This window comes from Hyla sarda, chromosome 12 (genome assembly GCF_029499605.1).
Source record: "Hyla sarda isolate aHylSar1 chromosome 12, aHylSar1.hap1, whole genome shotgun sequence".
Lineage (NCBI taxonomy): Eukaryota > Metazoa > Chordata > Amphibia > Anura > Hylidae > Hyla > Hyla sarda.
In genome coordinates, this window is record NC_079200.1 from 65,759,367 (window position 1) to 65,779,528 (window position 20,162).

General features: G+C 47.3%; 1 protein-coding gene across 2 annotated transcripts in view; it reads right to left on the reverse strand.

Annotated features, from left to right (window-relative positions):
* The window catches only part of OPRL1 (opioid related nociceptin receptor 1), a 143,825-nt gene that overhangs the window by 10,897 nt on the left and 112,766 nt on the right, over positions 1 to 20,162 (reverse strand). The window lies entirely within an intron of this gene.

Sequence of the window (20,162 nt, forward strand, 5' to 3'; positions counted from 1 at the left end):
TGTTCGGGACCGCCGCGATTTCACCGCGGTGATCCCGAACAGCCCGACTGAATAGCCGGGTTAGTGCTAACAGGACACCGGGAGGGACCTTACCTGCCTCCTCGGTGTCTTCTCCGTTCAGGGATCCCCTGTATGGCCGGTGCTCTCCTTCCTCGTCATCACGTCGTCGCGTACGTGCGTCGGCGTGCGTAACAACGTGATGGCGGCGACAGAGAGCAAGGATACCCGGCCGGCAGCAGAGACGTTCCGGAGCGACGGGGACATGGCGACAGCGATGGAGCGACATCCAGGGCAGCAGTGACGGGTCCGGAGCGGCGGGGACACGTGAGTATTACCTCCTATGCAGTGGTCTTCAATCTGCGGACCTCCAGATGTTGCAAAACTACACTTCCCAGCATGCTGAGAGTTGTAGTTTTGCAACATCTGGAGGTCCGCAGGTTGAAGACCACTATTGGGTTCAAAATCTTTATTTTTTTAGATTTTGCACCTATAAATCGGGTGCGTCTTATACGCCGGTGCGTCCTATAGGGCGAAAAATACGTTAAGTTTTAGCATATACTATGCAGGTTTAGCTTAATGGGTAATGGTCTGCAGTACAGGCGCCCTCTAAGTTAGGGTCAAAGCTCAACTGGGTGGGTGCCGGGTGAGGGTAACACAATAGCATCCAGTAAATGAATTCCTGAATCCTGGTGCATCACTAGGGAGAATTGAGGAGTACCTGTCATTTGGAAAAACATTTGACATGTCCTAGTGAGTTCAGACCTCCACCGATCTTGATAACAAGCCTGGAAATGTTTAAGCTGCTGCACGCTCCTCTCCCGACTCTGTGTCATGTGATCGAGACATGATCCATAGACTTACATTGCAAGTTTGTCTCAATCATGTGACACGGAGCCAGGTGCAAATTTCTCCCGGCTCATTCTCCTGATCGGTGGAGATCTGAACACTGATGCCCGCCATCCAAAACTTTTGCTATGCCGCTAGGACCTGTCAAAACTTTTTCCAAACTGTGCCCATTTAGGTTTTCCACTGGGTTTCCAAAAAACACTGCTGTGTTGCATTTCCAATTGGTTGCCAGGTCTAAATTACACACAACCAGTCAGTGGAGGTCTCTGTGTGTATTTTTGAATAGCTAATGTTAGGGTAGTGTTACGCCGAGCGCTCCGGGTCCCCGTTCCTCCCCGGAGCGCTCGCCTCATCTTCGTTGTTGCAGCGCCCCGGTCAGATCCACTGACCGGGTGCGCTGCGGTCCCGCCTTCAGCCGGGATGCGATTCGCGATGCGGATAGCGCCCGCTCGCGATGCGCACCCCGGTCCCCGTACCTGACTCGCTCTCCCTCGGTCCTGTCCCGGCGCGCGCGGCCCCGCTCCCTAGGGCGCGCGCGCGCCGGGTCTCTGCGATTTAAAGGGCCAGTGCACCAATGATGGTGCCTGGCCCAATCTTCCCAATTAGCTTAATTGGTTCCCACCTGTTCCCTGGCTATATCTAGTCTCCTCCCTTGCACTTCCCTGCCGGATCTTGTTGCACTTGTGCCTAGTGAAAGCGTTCCCTTGTCTGTTCCTAGTCCGTGTTCCTGACCTCCTGCCGTTGCCCCTGACTACGATCCTTGCCGCCTGCCCCCGACCTTCTGCTACGTCCGACCTTGCTTCTGCCTACTCCCTTGTACCGCGCCTATCTTCAGCATCTTCAGCAGCCAGAGAGGTGAGCCGTTGCTAGTGGATACGACCTGGTCACTACCGCCGCAGCAAGACCATCCCGCTTTGCGGCGGGCTCTGGTGAAAACCTGTAGTGGCTTAGAACCGGTCCACTAGCGCGGTCCTCGTCATCCCTCTCTGGCACAGAGGATCCACTACCTGCCTGCCGGCATCGTGACAGTAGATCCGGCCATGGATCCCGCTGAAGTTCCTCTGCCAGTTGTCGCTGACCTCACCACGGTGGCCGCCCAGCAAGCCCGACAGATCGCCCTTCTAACCCGTCAGCTGTCGGAAATGTCCACCATTTCGCACCAACTTCAGTCGCAACTTCTCCAGCAATCTTCTCCTCCGCCAGCTCCTGCACCTCCTCCGCAGCGAGTGGCCACTCCTAGCCTCTGCCTGTCCTTGCCGGACAAATTTAATGGGGACTCTAAGTATTGCCGTGGCTTTCTTTCGCAATGTTCCCAGCACTTGGAGATGATGTCGGACCAGTTTCCTACTGAAAGGTCTAAGGTGGCTTTCGTGTTCTGCCTTCTGTCTGGAAAAGCCCTGTCATGGGCCGCACCGCTCTGGGACCGCAATGACCCCGTCACTGCCTCTGTACACTCCTTCTTCTCGGAAATTCGAAGTGTCTTTGAGGAACCTGCCCGAGCTTCTTCAGCCGAGATTGCCCTGCTGAACCTGGCCCAGGGTGTTTCTTCCGTTGGCGAGTACGCCATTCAGTTCCGTGCTCTTGCTTACGAGTTGTCCTGGAATAGTGAGACTCTCTGCGCGACCTTTAAAAAAGGCCTATCCAGCAACATTAAAGATGTTCTGGCCGCACGAGAGACTCCTGCTGACCTACATGAACTCATTCATCTAGCCACTCGCATTGACATGCGTTCTTCCGGATGGCGTCTGGAGCTCCGCCTGGATATGGACTTTGTTCGCACGAAGCGTTTTTTCTCTCCGGCTCCTCTCTCCTCTGGTCCTCTGCAATCTGTTCCTGTGCTTCCCGCCGCGGAGGCTATGCATGTTGACCGGTCTTGCTTGACACCTCAAGAGAGGACACGACGCCGCATGGAGAATCTTTGCCTGTACTATGCCGGTACCGAACACTTCCTGAAGGATTGTCCTATCCGTCCTCCCCGCCTGGAAAGACGTACGCTGACTCCGCACAAAGGTGACACAGTTCTTGATGTCAACTCTGCTTCTCCACGCCTTACTGTGCCTGTGCGGATATCTGCCTCTACCTTCTCCTTCTCTACTATGCTCTTCTTGGATTCCGGATCTGCAGGAAAATTTTTTTTGGCCTCTCTCATCAACAGGTTCTACGTTCCTGTGACCAGTCTCGCCAGACCCCTCTACATCTATTGTTTTTACAATAAAAGATTGGACTGTCTCGTACGTTTCCACACAGAACCCCTCCTAATTTGCATCGGACCTCATCACGGAAAAATTGAGTTTTTTTTCCTCAGGTTCTTTGGCCCCAAGAAGAGGGGGAGACCCAAGGGGGGGGGTACTGTTACGCCGAGCGCTCCGGGTCCCCGTTCCTCCCCGGAGCGCTCGCCTCATCTTCGTTGTTGCAGCGCCCCGGTCAGATCCACTGACCGGGTGCGCTGCGGTCCCGCCTTCAGCCGGGATGCGATTCGCAATGCGGATAGCGCCCGCTCGCGATGCGCACCCCGGTCCCCGTACCTGACTCGCTCTCCCTCGGTCCTGTCCCGGCGCGCGCGGCCCCGCTCCCTAGGGCGCGCGCGCGCCGGGTCTCTGCGATTTAAAGGGCCAGTGCACCAATGATGGTGCCTGGCCCAATCTTCCCAATTAGCTTAATTGGTTCCCACCTGTTCCCTGGCTATATCTAGTCTCCTCCCTTGCACTTCCCTGCCGGATCTTGTTGCACTTGTGCCTAGTGAAAGCGTTCCCTTGTCTGTTCCTAGTCCGTGTTCCTGACCTCCTGCCGTTGCCCCTGACTACGATCCTTGCCGCCTGCCCCCGACCTTCTGCTACGTCCGACCTTGCTTCTGCCTACTCCCTTGTACCGCGCCTATCTTCAGCATCTTCAGCAGCCAGAGAGGTGAGCCGTTGCTAGTGGATACGACCTGGTCACTACCGCCGCAGCAAGACCATCCCGCTTTGCGGCGGGCTCTGGTGAAAACCTGTAGTGGCTTAGAACCGGTCCACTAGCGCGGTCCTCGTCATCCCTCTCTGGCACAGAGGATCCACTACCTGCCTGCCGGCATCGTGACAGGTAGGGTCACACCTGCTGTATTTTGCTGCCTATTTTGAAGTCAATGGGTAGCAAAATACACAGCTGATTTTGCTACCCATTGACTTTGATGGGTAGGAAAATATGCAGCAGCAAATGTGCAGCAATATATGGCACGCGTGACCCTATCCTCAAAATGTATAACCTCTGAGAATTGTCACACGAGTGACTTCTTAATAATTCAGAGGTCCATCAGTGTTGTGCAGCTGCACTGAGCACTTGGCCGTGTGCACTGGCATCATGTGGGCTTCTATTAATACACGTGCCTCCTCTGCAACAGAAGTTCCCTTTCATAGACCATTTTTTTATGTCTGACGCGCTCTTATTTTAACCTTATTTCACTAGAAATACAGCTTGGATCCTACAGAAAGCCCATGACATCCTTATTTGAACTCATCAGTGCATGTAAATGACTATGGAAGCCAGTTCCTCTCTTGGGGTGATATATTTGCCGGAAGCCAAGTGCAAATCACAGGCAGTTGAATCCAGACACTAATTCCAAGGTGATTAATCTTCACTTATTTCATTCTTCTCTCAAAAGGCAAAGCTACCAGCTTAGGCGAGTGAAATATAACTTTAATAACATTCCCCAGTAGCAGAATGTTGAACCCATTGGAAAATGTGAGAATAAAGTCAGTGCTAAGAAAGCAAGCAAGGTAAGTGTCCCCGAAACAGCTGGAAAAAATAGTATACATAGAGACATGTTTGCCAGGACTTGATCTGTCTGGGCAATTACTCGTATAAAGCAATGTTCGCTCTTCAAGCTGCACGAACGATGGATTTTATCGGCGTCTCCTCTTGGTCCTCAGTATGTGATGTGTTGATCACAGCAGGGACAGAACTCTACAATGATACTGGCTTAATAAGATCTTATTTCCCCAGAGACTTCTGTCTCTCCCCCACCTCTTGCCCATATCTGGCTATGGTACTGCAGAGAGATGCTTTGTCACTACCTGATGTCTTTGTTTTTACAAACCAGCAAAAATCTAAACTAAAAAGCAAAGAAATAAAAAACATTCCCAGTAAGAAATTTATATCTATATATATATATATATATATATATATATATATATATATATTACAGAATTAATAAAAAAAATCACCTCTTGTTGAATTAAGAAAAAAAAAATCTTGCTTCCATAATATTGCTACAGAAGACAGCTTAGTTCTATCTTAACCCTTTAATGACTGAGCGATTTCACGTTTTTGCATTTTCGTTTTTTCCTCCTTGCCTTTAAAAAACATAACCCTTTCAATTTTGCACCTAAAAATCTGTATTATGGCTTATTTTTTGTGCATCCAATTCTACTTTACAGTGACATTAGTCATTTTACCGAAAAGTCCACGGCGAAACGGAAAAAAAATTCATTGTGCGACAAACTTGAAGAAAAAATGCCATTTTGTAAATGATCGCGGCCTCGCACTATTAGCCGCGGGTCCCGGCTGTGAATAGGCGCCGGGACCCCGCGTTATAGACAGGGACCGGACTTAGGACGTACTCATGCGTCCTAAGTCCTTAAGGGGTTAATGGGGTACTCCGGTGGAAAAATAATGTTTTCAAACCAACTGGTGCATAACGTTTTGAAGATTTGTAAATTATTTCTATTTAAAAATCTTAATAATTCCAGTACTTATCAGCTGCTGTATGCTTCAAAGGAACATGTGTAGTTTTCCAGTCTGACCACATTGTTCTCTGCTGAAACCTCTATCTGTGTTAAGAGAAAATCCCCAACCTTTCTTGTTCCGGACAGTTCCTGACTGGGACAGAGGTGTCAGCAGAGAGCACTGTGGTCAGGCTGAAAAGACTACACAATTTTCTTTGAAGTCAATGGACAGAATGTAAACAAAAGAATTGGGCATACTCAAACAGACTTACAACAGAATCAGGACAAGATAAGGGGTCATATTTCAGGAACAAGGCCAAGAGAAAGAACCAGAAGCATACTAGAAATAAGAACAAATAAACAAGGCAGCTTGAGGCTGAATCCATAGGAAGAGGATTCCAGACAAAACTAGAACAGGAACCACCTTTAGCTGACACTTAGGCCCTGGTCTGATGGCCCCTACCTGTTTAAGGGTGCGTTCCCACAGGGCGTATACGCAGCGTATTTGACGCTGCGCAAATTTTACGGCAGCAGCGGGAAATACGCTGCGTATCCCTTCCTCACTATACACACAGGACTTTCCGGTGGCAGCCCTATGTGTGTAGTGAGTTTTGGAGGCGGGGCCATGTGCCGGCGTGTCTGTGACACGCGGCCCCGCCTCCAAAACTCACTACACACATAGGGATGCCACCGGTAAGCCCTGTGTGTATAGTGAGCAAGGAATATGCCAGCATATTTCCCGCTGCTGCCGTAAAATTTGCGCAGCGTCAAATACGCTGCGTATACGCCCTGTGGGAACGCACCCTAAAGGGAATCTGTCATGCCTGTCCTTTCAGTCATGCAATTTGTATGATTAAGAAAATTGTGTTTCGATGGGGGGCATTTACAAAGAGTGGTGTGAATTCTTAACTATTTTAGTGCACAAAAGTTGCTGTAATAGTTGCAAACGTGTGCCAAATTTATCAAATGGCGCACAGAATTTGATAAATTTTGCTGATGCATCTTATTAAAAAAAGTTGCAGATTTTGTGCGGGAAATGTACAGTCGTTTCTGATGACTGGTTGTAACTCTACAGGGGTTCGTCCTGAGCCTCTTGGGAAAAGCAACATGTCACCCCATCACCAGCACCATATATCATAAACAGTAGTGTACCATATATAATGTACACATAGTTATGTACACCATAAGTAATGTACACCTCAAGTCACATACAGTAGTACTGTAGCACTCAAAATTACACAGTCTACTTTAAAGTCATAAGTCAAATGTCTAATGTCATATGTTCTTGTGTTTGTGCACAGGGTGCTTTACTGGCCAGAAGGTACTCCTGATACTAGGTAATGCACGTAGTCAATATGAGGTAACAGAAATGTCAAAATGTTCTCTATATCAGTTGTCTAGGATAAAAATGTCTAGAATAAACTTAATATAGTGTTCTGGGGAGAAGTGTTTAAAATGCCAAGGGACCCCAGTAGCCAAGGCTTGGGCAGAAAGCCTCAGGCAACCCAATCCGCAAATGTCTAGTGTAAAGTATTAAGTCTAGTCATGAGTATTATGTTACCTGCATAGTCCAAATGTCATGTTGTGTTTAATCCACTGTTTTGCATAGTCAAGTCATCAAATGCATAGTCAAAGGTCCTTAAAGTAAAGTTATATGAATTGGTCCAAGTCATTATTAATCCTGTTCTCGGTTGGACACCAAAAATCAGAGCATGTATGAAAAATATTACGGAGACTCTTATGTTATCAGTGTGGTGTCCCGGTATCGTATTGCATCCAGTACCTAGTGTAGAGGTCCCCAAAGTCAGAGTAACTACGGTCGGGTAGGGTTCCTCAGGTTGGACAGCCACTAGTCGCCTCTCCTTAAGTTTAACTTGTAGATTAATAAATGTATATATTAGTAATTTTATCTATATTATATAGGAATGTACATTACTTACCTTGTTCAGCGTCGCAGGACCTTCGGTCATGTGACCAAGCTAGTAACCTCTATGGTATGTTGCAGGAGTTTAGGAGGTCCTTGGGTCACGTGATACCAAGCATTATCTGTAATGGTGATTGACATCCGTATGGACCAATTAGCTTTAGTTCAGCCCCTGCCCATATAAGGGAGCTGCATCCAATTATCGCTCTCTTGGGTTGCTGCTCTCGTGGATGCCGGAATAACAGGACGTTGTGCTACGCAACTTTCAACGACACGCTAAGCCTCAAAACCTACGGCCTCAGCAGAACCAAAAATCGTGAGTCTTATAATAATTACTGCTTATACTAGCCTGACTACTGGGCTGCAACTAATTCTCCAAATCCAGTGGAGCAGCGCAATAGTCTAGAGACTCTTAAAGCTAAAGTCCCTACCATTGCCAATCTCCAAAAGGAAGCTGTATTGATGAGAGACTGTTATGTTGTTGAAGTATACAGAAAATCTTCAGTAAAGTTAATGCTGTTTACAGAAGCTTTCCGGTTAAGGACAATCCATTATTACTCACTACTTAAACTCAGTATCATCTACCTCCCTATCGTTCCTGGGAAGGGCGGCGGTAGGAAAAGCTTTATTGAGGAGCCCTCACCCTGGCGTCACGAATAGCAAGGGTTAACAAACACCCTTTATTACCTGCACAGCTACACTCCCCATACCCTACACCCCCCAAGCTACCAAATAGCTTTTTGGCATCTTACAAACAGGATACGGGTGTGTGCCTCCAGCTGTTGCCACCAAGTAAAGTGTACTCCCCCGGTATAATAGACTGTCCCCATGTGTTACGGAGCACCATATACTTGTACAGAAGCTTGCATATGGTGCCGCGTGCAGAGAGCACACGCAAAAAGTAAGGGGGGGAGGCGAAAATTTTATTGCTGCAAAAATGTGTAAAGTGAAATGCGAATGTATGCTACGATCCTCAGGTCCGGTCAGCACTGCAACAGTTAACTCACTGCCGGAAAAGCGCGCAAAGAAAGCCCGCGCTGCGCAGCGACCCGCCCCTGGGCGTGGCTATCAAGTGAGTGTATCGCAGCCGAAAGGAAACTTAGAGACGCGGTTATTGTTTCCGGGAGAACAGGAAGTCAGGGCTGCACCGATGGCGTTCTTCCAGCCGGCAGCCATTTTGGCGAAGCCCAGTATAAAGGACACCCTGCACAGCGGCCTCTTCAGTCTGCACAAAGGAGAGCCGGAAGGTACAGACATGGCAGAGAGCAGCGGCACCAGATGGCACCGGAACAAAAGGAAAGTTATGGCAGTCGCAGCCCAGCTGTTACACGATCTTGCCGATTGATTGCAGCGGTTGTCATTGGATGAAGAGGGGGTCTGCAATCTTCCTCCACTGCCCGATGATGATGACGACTGGCAGGATACCCCTCCGGGGGACACTGCAGGGACACCCGGAACTCGATCATCGGTGAGATTGTCCCCTCACCACCGCACCTGGGGCTCATGGGCTGAGATCCCGACAGAGGATCTTCGGCAAGCACACTACCTGAAGCTGCCTTCTCTTCCTCTAGCAGCCCTTAGCCAGAGGTACCCTTATCTGCCCTGCAAAATGCACGACCGTGCTCACCGAAATTGCCCCAATGGGTCTTTGGGGATGAACCTGACTTTATTCAATATATGCATGATGTGCTTCAACCACTGCCTGGAAAACCTCTACCATCGGTTCCTAAGGCACATCAAGAAAGGGCCCGCCAGGGCTAGCCGACCTGATGGAACAATTAAAGGCCCGACACCGAGAACTTTAAGCTCCAAAACATGTACATCTGCCTCTTGAGGAGAGGATCCGCTATCAGGAGAACACCATGGAAATGGAGGCACTCTTAATCCGCAGATGGGATCATTCCCGAGAAGGGGAGGAGCCCTTGGAATGTCGCAGAGCAACAGTGACCAAGTTCGACAAGGTCAGAGGTTATGGTACCCTCATTGATCCCTGGAGATGGGTGAGATAGTGGAATACACCCCCGTCCGGGGCCTGCGAGGAGAGTGGGCGGCCACAGTCACTAGGCCAGCAGCTCCAACACAATTGCCTTTCAAATATTTTCCATCAAATGATTGGGAAGCGGATCCCTTCCAGCTGAGGCCGAAATGGCCTGCTCCTGATGCCTCCACCAACGTACTCAAGGAGGTGGAGCCTCTACAACAGTAACCAGTTCCTACTGTCTACAGCAAAGCACCCTGGCCTACTCCTGTCCAGGAGGTTTGGACTCGACCACGGGTGCCAACAGAAGTATCTGAGCCTACTCCCGACAAGGAGCTTTGGTCTGCCCCCCAGGTACCAACAAATGTGCTGCGGCCCACGCCTGATGAGGAGGTGGGGACGAATCAACCAGCACCAACGGTTAACCTCAATCCTTCTGTGTCACATTCTACCCTGACCAATGTAGTGTGGGAGAGCCAAATTAACTCTTTACCTGCTCGTGATCCTGAGAGGGGTAGAGGCTCTAGGCACAGAGCAGGACGATGTCGCCAGAGTTTTATTTGAAGCTGACACTCATTCTGCTTTGAGTATATATATTTTTTTGTTTCTGTCTTCACAGAATGTTCGCAACAAGTTCAAGAAATGTGTCTGGCAGGACTATGCTTAGACTGTTCCAGTTGTAACATAACCATCAAGCTTTTGTGCCTGGTCTTTAGACCAAGAGACTCCTAGAGGTAGGAGATTCGTAAGTGTGTGCCCGGCTGATAGCTACAGCCGAGAAAGTTTAGACTCTTAGTGCAGGTGGACTGCTGATCCTTGCACGCACGTTTACATGTACATACCTCAATTGTCAGACATTCTTTGTGAAAGTTGCACTTATCAGGTGTATGCACCTGAACCTGTTGGAGTGTTTAATAAATATTCCTACTAGAATAAGTTAAGATAAATGGTTATTGTACACATGTACATAAAAAAAAATGTATATAATAGGTGTTGTAGTAGTAGCTCATAGGTGATTTCCTCGGCAGAGGAAAAACAGTGTCGTCACCCATGCAGTGTTCTTTTTGGAACACTGATGACATCATGAGCACAGTGCTCTCTGCTGACATCTCTGTCCATTTTAGCAACCGTGCATAGCAGATGGATGCTAAGGGCAGCATGGTGGCACAGTGGTTAGCACTGTTGCCTTGCAGTGCTGGGGTCTTGGGTTCAAATCCCACTAAGGACAACAATAAATAAAGAGTTATTATTATTATTATAATGATGTCAGCAAAGAGCACTGTGCTCGGGATGTCATCAAAGAGAATTCCAAAAAGAAAAGAATTTCCTCTGCAGTATTCAGTAGCTAATAAGTACAGGAAGGATTAAGATTTTTTAATAGAAGTAATTTACAAATCTGTTGAAATTTCTGGCACCAGTTGATTTAAAAGAAAAAAGGTTTTCACAAGTGTACCCCTTTAAGATATCAAGACTGACCTACCTCACACAGTACTAAAACACATCTTACTTCACAAAACAATCACTTAAGTGTACCTGCTTCACTTAAACTTAGTACACCAAACAAACAAAAATTTATCTCACACTAAAGTAACTGCCTTGGGAATTGTAGCTAATGTTATTTTTCCAATTCCTGCCACTGTCATGTACACTAATTCTCTGTTCTCATACGTGTGTGAGATGTTCTGCCCGGCCAGTAGATAATCTTACTAGCTTAAAGGTAATGCACGTATTTAAAGGTAACCTAGATAAGGTTTATCTGTTGTGTTCTAGGGATAGGAGCGTGTAGCCAATAGACCCGAGTAGCTACCCTTATTGGTAGGAAGCCTAGAGCAAGCCAATATACTTCCAGTGTACTAAACAGGTAGCTAATATGGCACAAATGTATAGTGAAATTTCAATTGTCTAGTGAACCTAAATACAAATGTATAGTGAGATTTCAATTGTCTAGTGAGCTAGAGAAAAGAAAATGCTAAGTAGGATGTATCTCATGTGACTAATATCATCCTGTTACTAAATTCATGAACTAACCAACCTTGTTCGTGAGTTTACCCAAACCAATTTATGTACACCAAAAATAAATGTTAAGTAGGTTTTATAGGTTGTACCCGACCTTCACTTCGTACCTCTGTCTTAGGGGACTGACGTCGAGGCCAACTTATCTTAAGTATGGGGGTTTCGGGTGTCCCGGTACCGTATTGCCTCCAGTACCTAGTGTAGAGGTCCCCAAAGTCAGAGTAACTACGTTCAGGTAGGGTTCCTCAAGTGGGAAAGCCCCTAGTCGCCTCTCCTTAAGTTTAACTTGTATATTAATAAATGTATATATTAGTAATTTTATCTATATTATACCATATCAGTTTTTACTAAAGGAAATTTTCCAGCCTGGAATGGACGTTTGTTTGCAGAAAATGCCTAAGGACTGCATCCGGCCCCAGGGCCACCTCGACTCTCAACTCTAACAGAACCTGCATTGAGGGCGTCTTGTGATAAGTAGGGGGGTTTGTGATGTCCCAGTCCTGCACTACACTTCGGCCCTGTCAGGTTGAGTCCCTCAGTGACCTAGGGCTCTCCTGCAGTGTCTTCCCTGCTGTTACTATACTGTCATTTATAGAATTGTAGTCACTGTATAAATGTATAGTTAGTATAAATGACCTGTGAGAGGTCACATGTTATGTTTGTTATCACATGTTACCCAGAGGGCACCAGATAAACACATGACCCGCAGCTTGACCAATGGGCCTTGGCTAAGCCCCCCTCTATATAAGAGGGCAGCCATTACAATTCTCTCTCTTATGCTCCCTGCTGAGGAACAGTCAAGATCAGAGATCTTAATGCTAGTATCCAGTACCTGGAAGGCCTCAAATCTACAGTCATTCCAGTAAGTCAAGTCTGTGTCTGCTGACGCTACCTACAGTCCAGTCAAGCCTAAATTCAATGATCTAAAATTTATTACAAGTGCAACTAGTCCCAGCAAGCTACGAGGTCCTTCTGTGTTCCTGGCCACCTCTCTGGGATTCTGGCCTAGCTGTGAAGATAATAACACCTGTCTTAACTCAGTAAAGCCTCCGGTAAACCATAACTTGGTTGTGGACTCTCCTTTCACTGCCTAGCCATTGGAATATCGGAGATACCGTTCTTGTGGTTCCGGTACCCAAAAACCACTGTGCTATCACGAACATTAGGGGTTAATAGTCCTGCCGTCACCATGGGTCACCACAACTTTGGCATCACGAACATTAGGGGTTAATAATATCTTGCCCCTGGGGTTAATACCATCTGCCCCATTCACCTACACTGCTACACCCCATGGTCCCGCCATTCACCGTGGCTCACCACATAGCCATAGGGAAGAAATGCTGCAATGCTGAAGACTGATTCCTACATAATGGAAAATCAAATCAAAATATTTCACCTTCAGTTGCCACCTCCTCTACCTGTAGAAAAATACAGCTTTGGTTAAGGTCACTTGGGCTTCATGGCATTGTTTGTGAAGCTTCGGCAATGAGCCTTATAGTCTACATTTCCAATCCAATTCTCCAGTCACGGAGAAAACACTAAAGGCAGCTGTCCACATTAGCATTCATAAATTTTACCCAGAAGCAAGCACCCTGCAGTAGGAGCAGAGGACATGAATTATAGATGTGACTGAACGCTATGTAATATTACAGTGACAGGGACGGATGTGGCGGCGTTAAACCCAGCAGATCACTTTCAGAAGCGCCTGTTTTGTTTCTTCTCCCCCCCCCCCTTCACTATTCTTCCGCTTCTTAATGGCTCTTCCTCAGTCCACTGTGTGTGCACATTAGACAGTAAGCAGCCACATTAATTGTCACCTCGGTTGAGAATAAAATTGGGTCATTTGAGGAAAAAAACAAAACATTCTTTTTATTCTGCAAAATCATAAAAGGTGACGAGTTCCACTGGCCTTGGCTAACTACAAACCTGGCGCATTGAGCCTTCTTTTCTAATAAACCTTAATTATAATAATATTTCACTGCTGGAAAGACCCATTTCTCCATCCACAGAATAGGTTTAATTATAGTATGTAACAAATAACCCATCTCACACACTGGACTTATTAACCCTTTTCTCATAATCATTGCTGATAAAGGGCAGAAGGATATTCAACATGACAACCTCCTAGATATTGTCAGAATAAAGAAAGATTTCTGATACAGTTCTCCAGCTTTTTTTCAAATGCATTAAAATAACAAAATAATAGTTACTTACCTTTCCGATCCCACGCTTATACCCTGTTCAGGCTCCCGTTGGTACCCCGGTCTAATTTTTGGAGCGTTATATGACCACTGCAGCCAATCAGTAGGCTCAGCAGTCACAGACTTTACTCCATGTCATGGCTCACATAACTGATGCACGGTCCATGACTGCTGATTGGCTGTAACAGTTACGTGATGCCTGTTCCAAAATTAATACTAGAGTGCTGACTGGAGAATGTGGGATCAGCATAGGATCAGAGAGGTAAGTAACTGTAGGGGACCGGACCGGGGTGACTGCTGATATCCATCAGCAGGCACTCTGTACAAATGTTGCGGCGATTTTGGGTCATACGGGTCTCTGGTTACTCAGTAACTAAGGGAGATCAGGGTTATCCAAGACACCCTGATCCCCCTGAAGGGATAGGAGTGAGGTGGCAGGGGTGCCACCCCTCCTATCTCTGCTATTGGTCATTCAGAAGTGATGACCAATAGCAGATCCGGGGCGGGGGGGGGGGGGGGGGGGTTAACGTTTGGTTCCTCCGCTCTGCCCACCCACTGTGGTCCGGACAGAACGGGGGGACCGACGGTGACCGGCACCGAAGGTCCACTCAGCCATTGGCGGCGGCAGCGTGCGACGATCGGTGGGCGGCGATGACGTGCGGCTGGCTCCCTGCTGCAGACTACAGAAGCCAGTGAGTTGCCTAGCAAAATCTGGAGGATTACAGTTTGAGACCACTATACAGTGGTCTCTAAACTGTAGCCCTCCAGTTGTTGCAAAACTACAACTCCCAGCATGCCCAGACAGCTGTTTGGGCATACTGGGATTTGCAGTTTTTCAACAGCTGGAGGGCTACAGTTTGGAGATCACTGTGCAGTACCTCAGCTGTTGCATAACTACATCTCCCAGCATGCCCTTCGGCGATCAGTACATGCTGGGAGTTGTAGTTTTGCAACAGCTGGTGGCACACTGGTTGGAAAATACCGCCTCCAGCTGTTGCAAAACTAAAACTCCCAGCATGCACGGTCTGTCAGTACATGCTGGGAGTTGTACTTTTGAAACAGCTGGAGGTTTGCCCCCCCACCCCTCCCCATGTGAATATACAGGGTACATTCACACGGGCGGGTTTACAGTGAGTTTCCTGCTTCAAGTTTGAGCTGTGGCTAATTTTTCGCCGAAGTGCAAACTCCTAGCAGGAAACTCACCATAAACCCACGTCCATGTGAATGTACCCTAAAAAAACTAGACTACCCTACACTAACCCATATTAAAGGGTAAAAAATTACATATACACCCCCTTACATTGTCCCCCAAATAAAAATGAAAAATGTATCGTACGGCAGTGTTTCCAAAACGGAGCCTCCAGCTGTTGCAAAACAACAACTCCCAACATTTCTGGACAGCCACTGTCTGTCCAGGTATGCTGGGAGTTTAACAACAGCTGGAGGCACCCTGTTTGGGAATCACTGGCGTAGAATACCCCTATGTCCACCCCTATGCAATCCCTAATTTAGTCCTCAAATGCGCATGGAGCTCTCTCACTTCGAAGCCCTGTCATATTTCAAGGAAACAGTTTAGGGCCACATATGGGGTATTTTCGTACTTGGGAAAAATTGCACTACAAATTTTGGGGGGCTTTTTCTCCTTTTACCCTTTATGAAAAGAAAAAGTTGGGGGCTACACCAGCCTGTTAGTGTAAAATGTTTTATTTTTTTACGCTAACATGCTGGTGTTGCCCCATACTTTTTATTTTCACAAGAGGTAAAAGGAAATAAAGACCCCCCAAAAATTGTACGAAAATACCCCATATGTGGGCGTAAAAAGCTCTGGGGATGCACAACAGGGCTCAGGAGTGAGAGCGCACTATGTACATTTGAGGCCTAAATTGGTGATTTGCACAGAGGTGGTTGATTTTACAGTGGTTCTGACATAAAAGCAGAAAAATAAATACCCACATGTGACCCCATTTTGGAAACTACACCTCTCACGGCACGTGACAAGGGGTATAGTGAGCCTTAACACCCCACAGGTGTTTGACAAATTTTCATAAAATTTGGATGGGAAAATGAAAAAAAAAATTCACTAAAATGCAGTTTTTCCCCCAAATTTTACATTTTTACAAGGGGTAGTAGGAGAAAATCCCTCTTTTGGAGAGGGAATCTGTTTGGAATGGAAGTCAGGGGCCATGTGCGTTTACTAAGCCCCCTGTGGTGCCAGAACAGTGGACCCCCTCCCCCCACATGTGACCCCATTTTGGAAACTAAACCCCTAATGTAATATAACAAGGGGTACAGAGAGCATTTACGCCCCACAGGTGTCTGACAGATTTTTGGAACAGTGGTCCGTGAAAATGAAAAATGTCAGTGGGGTGTAAATACACACTGCACTCCTTATTAAATTATGTGAGGGGTGGAGTTTCCAAAATGGGGTCACATGTGGGGGGTCCACTGTTCTGGCACCACGGGGGGGCTTAGTTAACGCACATATAAGATGCCTGATCACGGGGGTCCCGCCGCTGGGGAGCCCATGATCTTCCATGTCGCACCCCGTTAGAATCAGTCCCCAGAGCGTGTTCGCTCTGGGTCTTAGTACTGGAGATCATGGGGACGGAGCATAGTGACGTCACGGCTCTGCCCCAGTGTGACATCACGCTGTCACGCCCCTCCAATAGACTTGCATTTAGGGGGCGGAGTGTGACGTCACATGGGGGCGGAGCCATGACATCACTATGCTCCGTCCTCGTGGTCGAGATGGACTTAGCCTGAGGACCTCCAGCGGTTCCGGAAGCCGCTAAAGGTGGGTGCTGCATGGTAGATCCCGGTGGTCCTTTGGATAGGGGATAAGATGTCTAGGGGCAGAGTACCCCTTTAACCCCTTAAGGACCAAGGACGTACATGTACGTCCTTGGTCCTGCTCTCCTGATATAACGCGGGGTTACACAGTAACCACGCGTCATATCACGGCGGGCTCGGCGTCATAGTGAAGCCTGGACCCGCCTCTAATAGCGCGCAGCTCCGATCGCGGCGCTGCGCGCTATTAACCCTTTAGCCGCGCTTAGAGCTGAGCCGCTCGGCTAAAAGTGAAAGTGAAAGTTGCCGGCTAGCTCAGTCGGGCAGTTCGGGATAGCTGCGGCTAATCGCGGCATCCCGAACAGCTTACAGGACAGCGGGAGGGCCCCTACCTGCCTCCTCGCTGTCCGATCGCCGAATGACTGCTCAGTGCCTGAGATCCAGGCATGAGCAGTCATGCGGCAGAATCGTCGATCACTGGTTTCCTATGAGAAACCAGTGATCAATGATGAAGATCAGTGTGTGCAGTGTGCATAGGTCCCTATGCCTATAACACTGCAAAAAAAAAAGTGAAAAAAAAAGGGAATAAAGATCATTTAACTCCTCTCCTATTAAAAGTTTGAATCACCCCCCTTTTCCAAAAAAAAAAAAACACAGTGTAAATAAAAATAAACATATATGGTATCACCGCGTGCGGAAATGTCCGAATTATAAAAATATATAATTAATTAAACCACTCGGTCAATGGCGTGCGCGCAAAAAAAATTCCAAAGTCCAAAATAGTGCATTCAATAAGTCCTATCAATGCAAAAATGGTACTGTTAAAAACTTCAGATCACGGCGCAAAAATTGAGCCCTCATACCGCCCCATACACGGAAAAATAAAAAAAGTTATAGGGGTCAGAAGATGACAATTTTAAACGTATTAATTTTCCTGCATGTAGTTATGATTTTTTCCAGAAGTCCGACAAAATCAAACCTATATAAGTAGGGTATCATTTTAATCGTATGGACCTACAGAATAAAGATAAGGTGTCATTTTTACCGAAAAATGTACTACGTAGAAACGGAAGCCCCCAAAATTACAAAACTGCGTTTTTTTTAAAAATTTTGTCGCACAATGATTTTTTTTTTCCGTTTCACCGTAGATTTTTGGACAAAATTACTGACATCATTACAAAGTAGAATTGGTGGCGCAAAAAATAAGCCATCATATGGATTTTTAGGTGCAAAATTGAAAGAGTTATGATTTTTTAAAGGCAAGGAGCAAAAAACGAAAATGCAAAAACGGAAAAAACCCCGGTCCTTAAGGGGTTAAAGTCACTTGTTTTGTTGCCTGGAGAGCACCAGGTGACCAGATGACCCGCCGCTAGCCTATGGGCTCCTTGCTCAGCCCCCCTTTCTAACAAGGGGAGGTACTACAATCTCTCTCTTGTGTTTCACTTTGTGTTTCACTTTCTGGTGTCACCCGGTGCGGTAGAAAATGGTGTCACCTCATGGTCAGACTAGAAAGGACATTCAAAAAGAAAAGAACTTCCTTTGGAACTTCCTGTGGTGCGACTGCATCCCCGATCCTTAAGGACTCAGGGCGTACCTGTACGATCTGAGTATATCCGGTCCCTGCTGCTCACCAAGCAGGGATTGGACTGGGATGCCTGCTGAAATCATTCAGCAGGCATCCCGTGACTACACCTGGGGGCAATTCCTGGTCAATCGGGTCCCCGGTGATCCTTTAGCAGCAGGAGTGAGGATGCACTGGTGCCACCTCACGATCGTCCTGATTCAAAATCAGATACGAATCATGACACCTGCTGTAGGGGTGTCCCTAACGGCAACCGCTCCACCCCTGTGTTGGGGGGGAAGAGCGGGTGCTGGGAGTGTGTACCTGTAGCTGGCGCCCAAGATCCCAGGCATCGGCGGCAGGATCGGGGCCCTAGGAGAGGAGTCGGCGACGGCAGGTGGATCTTCAGTGCGCAGCAGCAGGAGGTAAGGCTGGCTTCCTGCTGTTGCTTAGCAACAACTCCCAGCATGCACACAAGAGCTAGTGTTATGCAACAGCAGAAGGCATGCTGGGAGTTGCAGTAGTGTGCCTTCAGCTGTTGCATAACTAGGGCCCTAGGAGAGGAGTCGGCGACGGCAGGCGGATCTTCAGTGCGCAGCAGCAGGAGGTAAGGTTGGCTTCCTGCTGTTGCTTAGCAACAACTCCCAGCATGCACACAAGAGCTAGTGTTATGCAACAGCAAAAGGGCATGCTGGGAGTTGCAGTAGTGTGCCTCCAGCTGTTGCATAACTACAAGTCCCAGCATACCCTTTGTCTGTAAGTGTATGCTGAGAGTTGTAGTTTTGCAAAAGCTGAAGGCACACTGGTTGCGAAACACAGAGTTTGTTATCTAAGTAGGTGTTTCGCAACCAGTGTGCCTCCAGATGTTGCAAACTTCAACTCCCAGCATGCACTGATAGACCGTACATGATGGGAGTTGTAGTTTTGCAACAGCTGGATGCACACTGATTGCAAAACACTGAGTTAAGTAATAAACTCCCAGTGTTTTACAACCAGTGTGCCTCCAGTTGTTGCATAACTACAACCAGCATGCCCTTTGACTGTCTGGGTATGCTGAGAGTTGTAGCTTTTTACAACAGCTGAAGGCACAATGGTTGTAAAACACTGAGTTTGTTACCTAAATACGTGTTTCGCAACCAGTGTGCCTCCAGCTGTTGCATAACTACAACCCCCAGCATGCAAGACAGCCAAAGGGCATGCTGGGAGTTGTAGTTTTGCAACAGATGGAGGTTTCCACCGCCCCCCCCATGTGAATGTACAGGGTACATTCACACGGGTTGGGGTTTACAGGGAGTTTATCGCTGCAAGTTTGAGATGCAGCAAATTTTCCGCTGCTGCTCAAACTCCCAGCAGGAAACTCGCTGTAAACCCCCGCTTGTGGGAATGCACCCTAAAAACACTACACTACCACAAAATAAAGGGTAAAATTACCCTATGTTTGTTGTTGACAGATAAGTAACATGTGTGCCAAGTTTTATGTCGATATCTTTAGCCATTTGGAAGTGATGCTGGAACATACACACACACACATATTGGGTTTTAAATATATATATGTAGAAAGGGTCCATTTAACTGTAGAAATAATATATTTTTTATAATTAATTTTGTGAAACTTTTCATTAGTCATAGAGATGAGAGAAGTTACAGTGATTCGATTCGTCACGAACTTCTCGGTTCGGCAGTTGCTGACTTTATCCTGCATAAATGAGTTCAGCTTTCAGGTGCTCCGGTGGGCTGGAGACTCTCTCCTAGGACTGTTTACACCTCTTCCAGCCCACCGGAGCACCTGAAAGCTGAGCTTATTTATGCAGGCTAAAGTAAGCAACTGCCAAGCCGCAAAGTTCGTGACGAATCGACTTACTGTAAGTTCGCTAATCTCTAATTAGTAATGTATTTTAATAATGTATTTCATAAAGTGTGCGTGTTTTTAACTTTTTTTCCTTTTTATTACATGTTTTAGCATGCTGAGAGTAGTAGTACCTGTACTAATAGACAGATCGCCCTGGGTGTCACTTCTGACATCTGTTGCGATCCTCCTATATAATCTATAGAAGCAGGCAGCACGACCACACTTTTTCGCTCCCCTGCACTGTACTCTGCGATGTGAGGTTCTTCACATCACAGATTCATATTTCCCGCAGAGAGAAGTGGT